The sequence below is a fragment of the Struthio camelus genome, chromosome 1 (genome assembly GCF_040807025.1).
Source record: "Struthio camelus isolate bStrCam1 chromosome 1, bStrCam1.hap1, whole genome shotgun sequence".
NCBI lineage: Eukaryota > Metazoa > Chordata > Aves > Struthioniformes > Struthionidae > Struthio > Struthio camelus.
The window spans coordinates 169,694,725-169,706,460 of NC_090942.1; the positions used below are offsets into that span (position 1 = coordinate 169,694,725).

Below are 11,736 nucleotides of genomic sequence, written 5' to 3' on the forward strand. Positions count from 1 at the left end.
AAAAGAAATTCAGAATTGCTAATAAATGCTACAGAAATCATCCCTAAACTCTTATTGAAGTCACCTGTTTTGCATCTCTGCGGAATGCTCTGCATCTCTACAGAATGAAATAGATTTAAAAGATTTTCTCAGCCCTGTTTTTCTTCTTTCTTTACCTTGGAGGTGGATGTTTAACAAAATATTGAAAGATTTCTTGTATTTTATGTTAACAGTAATCGGAGGCACACAGCTAAATTCCCAAGCATTTTATTGAAAGTGCATCTCATTATCTTATCTTACTGCATTTTGGGAGGGTTGAATTAAATGAGATAGTGAGGAGAACAAAAGTAGAGATTTAGATTGAAAAAGTAAAATATTGGTATGTTTTTGTTTCTGAATATATATAATATACCCCTGAATCTGGAGTACGTGTCTTTTGGGATAAATCTAATATTAATAAATTAACCAAGAAACAATAAAGCCCAGCAGTGACTGGCAATTTAGTTTGCAATACTAGCACAACACAGCTGTAAAAAGTGTATGCAGTAAGCTTACGGATGGAATAGCAGAAAGTGTTGATTCAGAAGACTGAAAACTATTCAGCTATTCATGCTTAAGGTTTGCCACAGACTTCTGTGTAATTTTATCAAGAAAACTGTACAGCCCAGTAAAGCCCAGTAACAGAAAATATTAAATTCTGAGAAAATGAACGGAAACTCATAGAAATAACAGAGAAATATAATCTACTTTGTATTAAATTCTTGTAAGCGGCTACAAAATTTTAAGGGAATCTATTTTGCAGCAGGAGTTGCTGATTCTTTCAGATCCCACAAGAAAAGCATAAACTCTCTTTCAAGAAAGTTAGCTATTTTATTAACATCTCAAAAAAAGATGATAGCAAATTATAAAATATTACGTCCGTTCTAATGCTGGGAACCCTGAGTTGTTACAGCATCGAACAGACCTCCAGTCAGTCCATGGCATGCTGCGCAGATTCCATTCATGGTGAGGTGTAGTGCTATTCACATCTTTAGAGGTTTTTATAGGATTTTCTTAGAAGTTCTGTGGTATAGAAGGAAAACATGTTGCTCCACTTCAAGATAAAGACAAGGACATGATGGTTATGTCATTGACACTGCCAGGCTCTTCTATTACATTTACAATTAGGCCATTAAGTTCACCCTACATCAAGGGATATGTGCAGCACAGTAGAGTCTTAAAGGTGAAGCGATACGGGCAGTTCATACAGCACAGCACATGCCTGTGCCTACTCAGGTCAGCTTGTTATGTGGATCATGAATTCCTCAGTGTACGATGCTCTTCCAGTTTGAACCTGTTAAGCAAGCACTTACATATGTGTTTAATTTCATTTCTACTCAAGAAACAGCTTCACAAGGATACTTGTTCTACTCAGCATTATAGGATATATCTGTTTGGCATAGTGCAACATTACTGACTCAGTGCTGCTGTAAAAACATTGTGAGTTTACCTGTTCTGGATTCTTACAATCCAGCAAGAAGTATGCTACAAAAGGACATGTTTGGACCTTGTTCGCTGTTACTCATATGCAGGAGAAAGAAAGAACTAAAACTGATGAAGCACCTTTCCCTCTATTCCGTGAGTGTCCTTCCTCTTTTCTACCCAACTCTCTCCCTCTTATCTGTACCTGAAGTAGATCTACTTACTGGACAACTGGATGCTCCAGGAGTCAGGCTGGCACATCTCAGGACTATTTTATGAGGTTCCCCATCCTATTGTTCATTACACATCCTCTGAGAATACTAACTTGGTGGTCTCCAGCCACTTCCCTCCGTTTTCCCAAACACTCAGAGTCATAAGATTAAATGTGGACAACCATATTTGAGTAGTGACAGCTAATGAAATAAGGACTACAAGGCAGTAGTTCCTCTCATCCTAATACAGAGGTTAACCACCAAGTGAATCATTCTCCGAATCTTTTTTTTTTTTTTCATTTTACTCCAAAGACAGCCTGAAGTCCTCTGATATTGACTCTTCCTCAGGAAGAAGAAGGGAGTAGATGACCTCCTGAGGTCCCTTCCAACTTGAATGATTTTGTGATTTCATGAAAGAGAAATCCAGTCTTCAAGAACATGAACTTAAGTTTGGTTTCCTGATTAAGCTTAAGAGTGAAGCAGAATGTATAGCGGCTCAGTCTTGAATATTTCGGAGAAACTTAAGCACCTAGGACTTCTAAGGGAAGAAAGATTGTTTAGTTAACACCTAGGTAAATGTGCAAGTATGCCATTTCAGAAAACTAGGTGACTGTAGGACTGTACTGGCCAGAAGAATAAGTTGAAATGATATTTAGGCATCTACATGGAGAGCTGGTACTCCTGACTGCTGATATTTAGCACTTAGTCACCCTAAAATCCCTCTTAGTCAGCGTCTCTCTCTATAACCCCTTCTATAAGCTCCCCTCATCCCAGAATGGGTGTTTAGCTGCCTATGCTCCAGGGCCCCAGGGCCCCACTCCGGTACGGCTGCAACGCGCAACCCAGGCTCGGGCTGCTGAGCCAGAGCAGTGAGAAAGTCAGCGCAGCAGTAGGATGATGAGCCAGGATTGTTTGTAGATCAGGGATTCACAAGGGAAAACACAGCAAGGAGCGGTACAAACCCTGACATTTAGGACAAAAGCCAGGGACACCAGGCAGGCAAGTGAGTCCCAGCAGGGATTGCTGGTGCACGGCCAAGCCGTCTGTGTTGTCAGCATCGATGGAGCTGGGGGCAGACAGCAGCTGGGCAACGCTGAGGACCTGCTGCAGGGAGCTGCAGGGGTCACCCCATCCCCTCCTGACAGCAGAGGCTGTCAAGGTGCCTCACTGGAGTGGTGAGCACACCAGGGCTCAGCTGAATGGCTAAGTCCTAGCTATCTTTTGTGTATAGTAGCCTTATATGTAAGCTGTGTACCTCCTAGCTGCACGGTGTCTTTACACCCAGCTAAAGATGCCCAAACTGACCTAGAATTGGGGGTTATAAAAGCACTAGTTTAGGTATTAGAATATATGTAAAGGTCCTTCATGAATAGGGATGTTTCTTAAAATATGATTTCACTTATTAGTGAGGATGAGTAAATTACTGATGAAAAGAATTAATTAAGATGATTACTAAAGCAAAACATGGTTACCATTGAAAGGATTATTGAGAATCATTGAGAATTATTGAGCTACTGATTTAAGATTAAGGCATTTTGTAGTTCCAATATTAGCAACATCCTACATCTGTGTGTCAGACTTGTTATGCTATTTTTGCTTAAAGAGATAGAATCTGCAAAACACTGCATTAACAGTATGAATAATAATTGCTGAAATTTTAATTTAAATTAAAAGATATTCACCTCCTTTGAATCTTTTGGAATACTCCACTTTAGGTAAGCAAATGCCTTAGAAAATTAACTACATAAACTAAATTTTGCATTATTTCTTCACAAGTAAATACAATTCTGGTTTATTTATAAATTTGATGGGGTTTTGGATAGCTTTTTTTTAGTTTTCTTTTTCTTGGGTTTATGGCATGAATCTGCACAATTCCTGAAGTTCTTTACCAACTATCCATCCATTTAGTTGGTTATTTTGCTTTAAAGGAAATTTGTTAAGAGTGAGACTAGAGTACATTTTTAAAAGTAAGCATAGCAGATACTTCTGGTAAAAAAAATGTAAATTATTTTTATCCTTTTTCATCTTTTCAGAGAGATTTTTTCAAAGAACCAAGACATACAAAATTGATGCTGAAACAATGGGATTAAACTTGATCAGTTTACTAATATGTAATTAATGACTGATTTCTCAGCTGTGTCTGTTTAAATAAATCTTTTTCTTAAGATTTATTCTATGTAACATATTTGAGATTGGAAAAAAACTACATAAAATGATTTTGTGATTGATACTGCTCATAAGTGTTTTTGCTTCATGTTCTTTTGTTAAGATTATTACCTCATTTTTCAAAAATTCTGATTATCCTTTCTTCTGTATCAATCCATTCTCCTTTCTATTCTCATCTCTCTGCCAAATATACTAGGTAAAAGGTACAGGTTTATACAATTGGTGTATCAAACTTCTGCTCCAGCATTTCTACTTTATATTTAGACAGCCTTTCCTTGGGGGACGCAAGACCATATGAAGACACAAATTATTCTTTCACTCTTTACATGATAATGTAGTCATCTAACCTTCTTAAATTCAGTGATATTTAGTCACCTTACTGCATCTTAGACTTTTGTCAGTGACTTGAGTTAATCTTAGAATTTTACCCTACTTATGTAACTGGTAGACTACATAAACGCTTAATTCTATGGAAGGCTTCAATTTCACATCTGTTTTTATGAACATTATTCTATTTTGTGTTATTGTAGTTGCTGTAGATAATTTATTCTGTCACTAATATTTATTCTGTAAATTGTTATTTCAAGTCGCTTACAAAAAATCTCTTTGCACTGAATTTAAATAAAAGATTATTTGAACAACAACAATCTCTTTCTTGGCCCTTTTTTTTTTTTTTTTTTTGCAAAATAAGAAATATAAACTGATTTATCAGAATAGAATGAAAGAAACTAGTTATTCCTAATTGAAAGGAGCTGCTTAGTAAGCTTTCAATGAATTGCATTCTAATCAAGTGAAACTATTTTTAGGTTGACACAAATATGTTAGTTCTCCTAGAGAACTTTAATCTTCTAATATCATTTTTTCATTAAACTAAGCTTAAATTATTCCTTATTGTTCCTTATTCTGCAAATCATTCTAGTGATTTCAAGATGACTTTGCCAACGTGGTATTCATGATAACTTGAGTTGAAAAGAGCATGCTTTATTAAAATGGAGTTACACTTTGTAATATTTTAAAAGAAATACAAAAAAGGAACGTTATATTCATATTGGCTTGCAAGAATACATCTTAGTATTTATACTTGGTAAATAGGGAAAATTATTCATTGCCATGCAGTGTGCAATTGTCACATAATACTCAATTGAACCCTTTGCTGGTGATGTGATAATCTAAATAGTAATGAGCTATTTAAAAACAAAGCGTTCTGGCAATGTGTGCTCAATAACCCAGTGGGAAGTGCTGTTGAAGTTAGTCTTGTGCATGTTTGAGCCTTAATACAGGTGGAAATAGAGTTTTTTCTGGAGCAAATGCCTCCACTAAAACAAAAAAGTTACCTAATCACATTTACATATACATACTTTGTGTGAAGTGCTTTAGTTTTCATGAAACTTTACAAATTAGAACAGGTAGGTTTCTTTTCCAAACAGTTTAATCTAACCGCAGAGCTTATTTTAAGTCTGCACAGAAGCAAACCGGCAATGTATACCAGCAAATCATTTGACTAAGCATGTAATTTTGATGAACCAGTACGTATAAAAATGTAGGAGCAAGAGGTAGAGGGTTAAATGAGAGTACAGATAAATGTGAAAATTATTAGATTTGTAGAAATATGTCTCTTCTGATTGTACTTTATATACAGTTTTTTTTTAAAACAAGAATCAACCATTCTTGCACTTCAGTCTTTTGTGAGGCAGAAGGTGACCAGGGCAGATACCTGAGACTAAGCAGATCTTCCAGTGCCTTCACTCTGTTTTATGTGGAAGGCCAGCAGTGCTAAAATTTCCTTACTCCATTTTTTTGTTCTCTAGCTATCAGTAGAAGGAAAAGAAGAGCATATTTTCTGTAATACAGCAGTGAAACCCATTTATTTGTACTATGTTCCATGTTTGGGATTTGATAGCTTCTGAAACCATTTTCAAACAAATGTTAATTAACTAGTTTTACAAAGGATTTATTGGTAGAAATTAAGTTTCTGTTTAGTTTGTTTTTCCTTAAGTGATAGCTTAAACTCGGTGTAAAATTTCTTCTGATGGTGCTATATTAACTTTTGTCATGGATAAATTCTGAGATGAGATAGCTGCAAGAACAGAACCACACCACTCAACTGTATAAAGTCTAAAATTATTTTATCAAGTAGGATGGGCATAGTGGGTGGGTTGCACATCTGTTCTACAGCTCACACACACACACGCACAGCCAAGGCCCCTGGTGCAGCTGTAAAAAGCACCATGGGCTTTGGGGAACAGGATGCTCACTCCAGCTGGTTGAGATGTTGCCTGGTGTCTGGCTTTCACATGTAGCAGTTCCACTTTGGACTCAGCCTTCAGCATAGTGCTGTACATTCATGTAAGTATTTCACTATTAATTGCTTCTAATTTAGACATGCAGCATAAGTGGGCAATGGCCTTGCTCGTCATGTTACCCCAGGCTAATCTCTCAGACTTTTTCTATATCTAAAGCCAATTAGCAGTCATTACCTGTGTTATTATTGCCTTCTGGCTTCTCGCTCCCAATAATATTAGAAGGATATAAAGTTATTAGGAGTTCACTTCTGCATATTATTTTTTTTCCCAGGCATACTAATTTATTAGAGCAGGGCAGATGAAGTCCAGAGTTTTTGGTAAGTCTCCCCCTCAAAAATTATCTGTGCTTTGTTTGATTTCCTAGCACATACCAGAATCATCTAATGAGTTATAGCTGGGCAAATGTAGTCAAGGTTTCATTTATTTGAGCATGCTTTTGGGTAGGCTTTAGCCCATGACAGCTTTAAAATATAACCAAGCACTACAGAATTTGCATAATATTTATGACAGTCAGCAGCTACTGCAAGGTGCTCTGTGTTTACTGCTTCTGCAATCCTATTAGCCGTTGGCTGACTCACTTTTTATTTTGTAGATTACAGAATCTGATTAAAATAAATACAACAGCAGCTGTGTTCAATTTGTTAATAATATCTAGTATAGCGTGATGTAATTTTTTTAGTTTTGCTAAACAGTAAATACCTGCATCTCTCTAGCTAACAATTGGCAAAGAATGAAATTCACTTCATCTGAATAGATTATGAAGCTGACAGCTCTCTCTTGTTCCAGTACACTACGAGTGTGCAGCATTATAGCTGGAATATGCAGCCAGCAGGAATATTTATTTGTACCCAAAGGTAAAATCTGCAGTCCTCCTTTTTCATTTCTTACATGATTAGGAAGCATTATTTTCCATTTAATCTTCAAAGCAGCCTCATAAATGAGGTTATATTTTGCGCTGCATTTCAGAGCATTATTCTTAAAAAAATCAAGTTTAGAATATTTCTTTTCTATTCAGGAGCAATTTCATGCAATCCTTTTAGTTCTGTTGCACTAGCCTCTAACCTTCCTGTCACTTACTTTTGTATCCAGCATTCCCATATTAATCTTTATTCATCAGATCCTGCCCTACTTTGCTTCTTTCATGTCTTTGCTAGTAGTGCAAATAAATCAAAGTACAAATACACCCAAGAAGTCAAGACACAGTGGATCTCTATTCCATGCTTGCAAACTGTCCTAATATCCATATTGTGTTTAATTTCTCCTAGTTCTTATGGTGCTCCTATTGCCTCTTAATTTTAGCAACATTCACAAAGGATTTTGATACACAAGAAGATAAAGAATATTGAGATTTATGTTAGTTAATATGTTAACACTGCAGAAGGAATAAATATATCATTATAAAGTTCTGTTGTTTAAGAATGTCTATTTGAAATTATGATAAAACTTTCATATGGATGGATTGATTTTCAGCTATCTACTGTGCAATTTCATGCTTCTTCCTCTGAAGTGTCTACTGCTAACCTCAGCTAGTAACCTCAGTCAGAGTAAGAATGCTAAATCGGAAGGACTGCCCTGCATGGCTGAAAACTAGACTTATCTCTAATATTTGTCTTTTTTTTTCTTGTATTTTTCTGTTATTCTATTTTAAACTCACTCATCTTTACAAAGCTCAATTCCAGTTCACATTTTACCCGCACTTAACATTCCATTTCTTTGTGTTAGTCAGGAATTATCCTTTTTGTCTTAACCACTACAGTAAGTTCTTTACAACAGTAACACATTTCCAGATTTAAAAAAAATGCTTATAACTGAACATCATGTTCTAGACGATATCACTGCATTTGGTTTGTATTCTGCATCTTTACTGATGCATTCTTGTGTTCTGTTAGCAGTTTTTATTGTAGTAATATATTGCCTTCAAAGACACTTCCGCTATAACCTCAAATTCTGTTTTTTCTGGTTGGTATGCCTCATGACTCTTCCAGTCAATAAGTAGCTTCTGTTCTGATTTGGAATATCAAAATTTGAAAGGACTCTATGCACACCAATACAGAAGTTGCAGAAGACGCCCATAGCAATACAGTTACTCCTGAAGGTGTAACTCCAGTTAAAATATCTATAACTAAAACTGCTTGTTGCCTATCTTTATATTATGCTGAAGTGAAGAATAAGTAATATAATCAGACTATAACCCTGAAAATCTAAATACTGTGGTTTCTAGTGAGCTAATCCACATTTACCTTTTGTTAGCTGAGTCCTTTAAAACTGAATTGTGGTGAATCTATTTCCATTGCTTATCTGATAAAGCAACTTTAATTTTGATATCAGCAAACTTTCCTACCAGCAATGGAAAGTAACATTCAAATTACATGCAGCTTTTACTGGTAAGACCAGCTTTAAAACGAATATATATCTTTTTGATCATGATATATTCTTAGTATTACCCCTTTTAGTTGCATTCCCCACATTCTTTCTTCTTATCTCTCCTTGAAAAAAGAGGTAGTCAGTCACTCAGTCAGACGGGGGCCAGCCTCAGCTATTCACAAATTCACTTTCTGATTTTCTTCCAAATGAGAATAAAGTGTTTGGGGGCAGTTTTAATAAAGGACAAAAGAAAAAAGGGACAGTGCTACCTCCATGCAACTTCACACAGTACTCTGTCATTGCAGCACTCTTTTATTTAAATGTCTTGTCTAACTGAGGAAATTTTATGACACATTCCCCACCTCCTGAAGTAAGTCACATTCAGTCTCCTCACTTGATGCTGTTCTGCTCAGCATTCAGTGACCTGAATGGAGAGCAGTATTGCAGTATGGTGGCAAGGTCACTAACCTAGTAACTTATTTTAGATCTTCATACCTGTTTAAGAACAGAGAACTAAAATCCATTTCTTTAATTTTTAGGAGAAAACTGAAAAAAGTGCTGAATAAATTTCAGATTGTGTGGCTCAATGAACAGTTAGTTAATTCCTGAGCAATAAAACATAGTATATACTTAGAGGAGACTACTGCACAAAAACCTGTTGTGTGGTTGTTAGGCTAGTCTTTCTGAAGTGGGTTCAGAGTTCATTTGCTAAAGGAAAGAATTAAACCTGTTTCCCATAAATCTCAGGAGAGTTTTCTAACCATGGAACTGATGGGCACTAGGATGAGACAAGTCCTGTGTGTCTTTGACACGTCTCTGACAATGAAGTAATATTTTAAGATGAATGGAACATTGTTCCATTTGAAGCATTTTTATGTGTTCCTTCTGGTAACAATAATCTGATAAATTCTGTGTGTGTGTGTGTGTTTTCTTTTGTTTTAACTAAGCAGTGTATTTGGTACTAGGTTTTTTGATTTTTTGTTTGATTTTAGTTTTAATTATTCTATAAAAGTTTTGTAGAGATAGGAGATTGATATTTTGTAGAATACCCCTTGGAATACAAAGTAGCCAAAAGCACATATTAACTTCCTTATTTCTTTACTAAAAAAAGAGATGGAAAACGGATTCAAGGGAGGAATCAAGCAAGACAGAGCCAGAGACACCTTAATGAAATGTGAAGTCTACTTTTTTACCATTGCAGTCAAACACAAGCTTTTGATTTCTTGAGGGGTAGAGGAACACTGAGGGATGCTAAACTTCCCTGTTTTGGTTGTGCTTTAGTTGCTGTTTATCACATAGTGATTCAATTCTGCTATGTTATAACATGGTGCTGCTTCTGAAATCAATTCATAGTGTCACTAGGACCTTTCTGTATTTCCTGTGCCACATAAAAAAATAGATAATATCAGAAATATCAGTATGTGAGGAAAAATCTATTTATAAAGAACACTCAAATTTAGCGACTGTTGGGTCCAATGGACATATAATACTCTGTTCTAGTAGTTCACCCACTGTTTATATCTTCAAGGTTTTATTTAACATTTTCCGTAGCATCATCTACAACGTAAAAACAACAGGTCCAGTCAGACCAGAGCTCAGTCTATCTCATTGTCCTGTCTTTTAACAGTGATAATAATAGATGCTTAGTGAACAGAGCAAGTATATACTTCTACTTTGCCAGAATATTCTCCCAGTCATCATGGTTATGCATGTCTTCAGCTTACTGGACCACATCTCCACATTGAATATTATAATATTATAATATGAGCTCACTGCTTTCTAAAAGAATTCTCTGTCTATTATTTATTTAATCTTTTAACATTTATTCATATTCAAAGTTTACTTTTTGCTTTGTTTTGCTCCTAATTCCAAAAATGATCATTCAGTTATAAAGAAAGACAAATTTGGAAAGGTTCTCAGTGTTTGTTTGTTTTTTTTTTTTCCCCATTTCTGAGAGTGGTAAAGTATACTTCAAGTGTCCTAACAGATACTCATTTACTCTCCTCTTAAATACAGCAGCAACAGGAATTCAGTGTAATGAGCACTCAAAAATTCATGTGGTTAGAAGATTTTCCTAATGTCTAATTTTAACTCCTTAACTGATAATTATACAGATTACTTCTTGTCCTATATAAAAATAAATTATCATAGCCAAAATAAAAGTGTTATTACTTTCCTCAGTCTTCCCTTTGAAACATCATTCTTTCAGAATTTGCAGACCCCTCATCACTTCTAAATTTGGTAAGTATGTATTTATATACAATCATCTCATAAAGAACACATATTTAAAAATTGAAAATAGTATTTCAGTTAAAGGTTCAACATTCTTCCATCTTACACATGATATTCTTTTTAATATGCATAATAATGAGATTTGACTTTTATGCAACGATATCACACCGTTGACTTAGTTCAGTTTATCTCCCATTATATTCCTTGGGCATTTTCTCCAACCATTTATTTCCCATTTTCCAATTATACCTTTGATTTTTCTTGTTTAAGCACAGTACTTTGCCCTTGTCCTTACTGAATTTCATCTTATTGATTTTTAAACCGTTTCTCCAATCTATCAAGATCATTTAATTTCTAATTTTGTCCTCAGAAATGCTTGCAACCATATCCAGCTCTGAGTCATCAACAGATTTTATACCCACACTTTTGACTGTACTGTTTAAATCATCCATGAAAATATTTAATTGGACCTGTTAGACCTGCTGGACTCTATCTGAAATGTTATGATAGTTTCCTGTGAGGCACTGTTAACTACTCTTCAAGTACAGGTTCTTAGTGAGCTGTACAGTCATCTTACTGCTATGTTACTTAGACTTCATTTTCTAATACTTATGAGGACTACATGAGAAAAGAATAGGTATATTACCTTTCCCACTTTCCTCTTCTCTGTTATGCCAGAAATTCTGTTGAAGAAAGAAATGAGAACTGTTTGACATGATTTGTTCTTGACAAATCTATCAGTATTAGCATTACTGTAACACTTAAAAGCACAATCTTGTATCAGGATCTTGCAGTGAAAGGAGCCGTGCAAGCAGAAAACAGATGGATGATCCCTGCCTTGTGGCATTTACAAGTTAAATATAGCATGTAAGATAACAGATGCACACAGATAGACAAGGGAATACATGGACAGAATAAGGCAATATTGGTCATTGGGAGAGGGAATGGTATCAACACACTAGCAGTCTAAATATCATTGTACAATTTCTTGTGCTTATAGATATATTTTCATTTTAGAA

The 11,736-nt window shown here is 35.4% G+C and overlaps 1 long non-coding RNA gene across 1 annotated transcript in view; it reads right to left on the reverse strand.

Moving 5' to 3' along the window:
* Positions 1-11,482, reverse strand: part of LOC138065813 (uncharacterized) — a 38,384-nt gene extending 26,902 nt beyond the window's left edge. The window contains exon 1 of the long non-coding RNA XR_011138881.1: positions 11,364-11,482. This is a non-coding gene — a long non-coding RNA (uncharacterized lncRNA). The remainder of the gene's footprint in view (positions 1-11,363) is intronic.
* Positions 11,483-11,736: the final 254 nt, after the last annotated feature.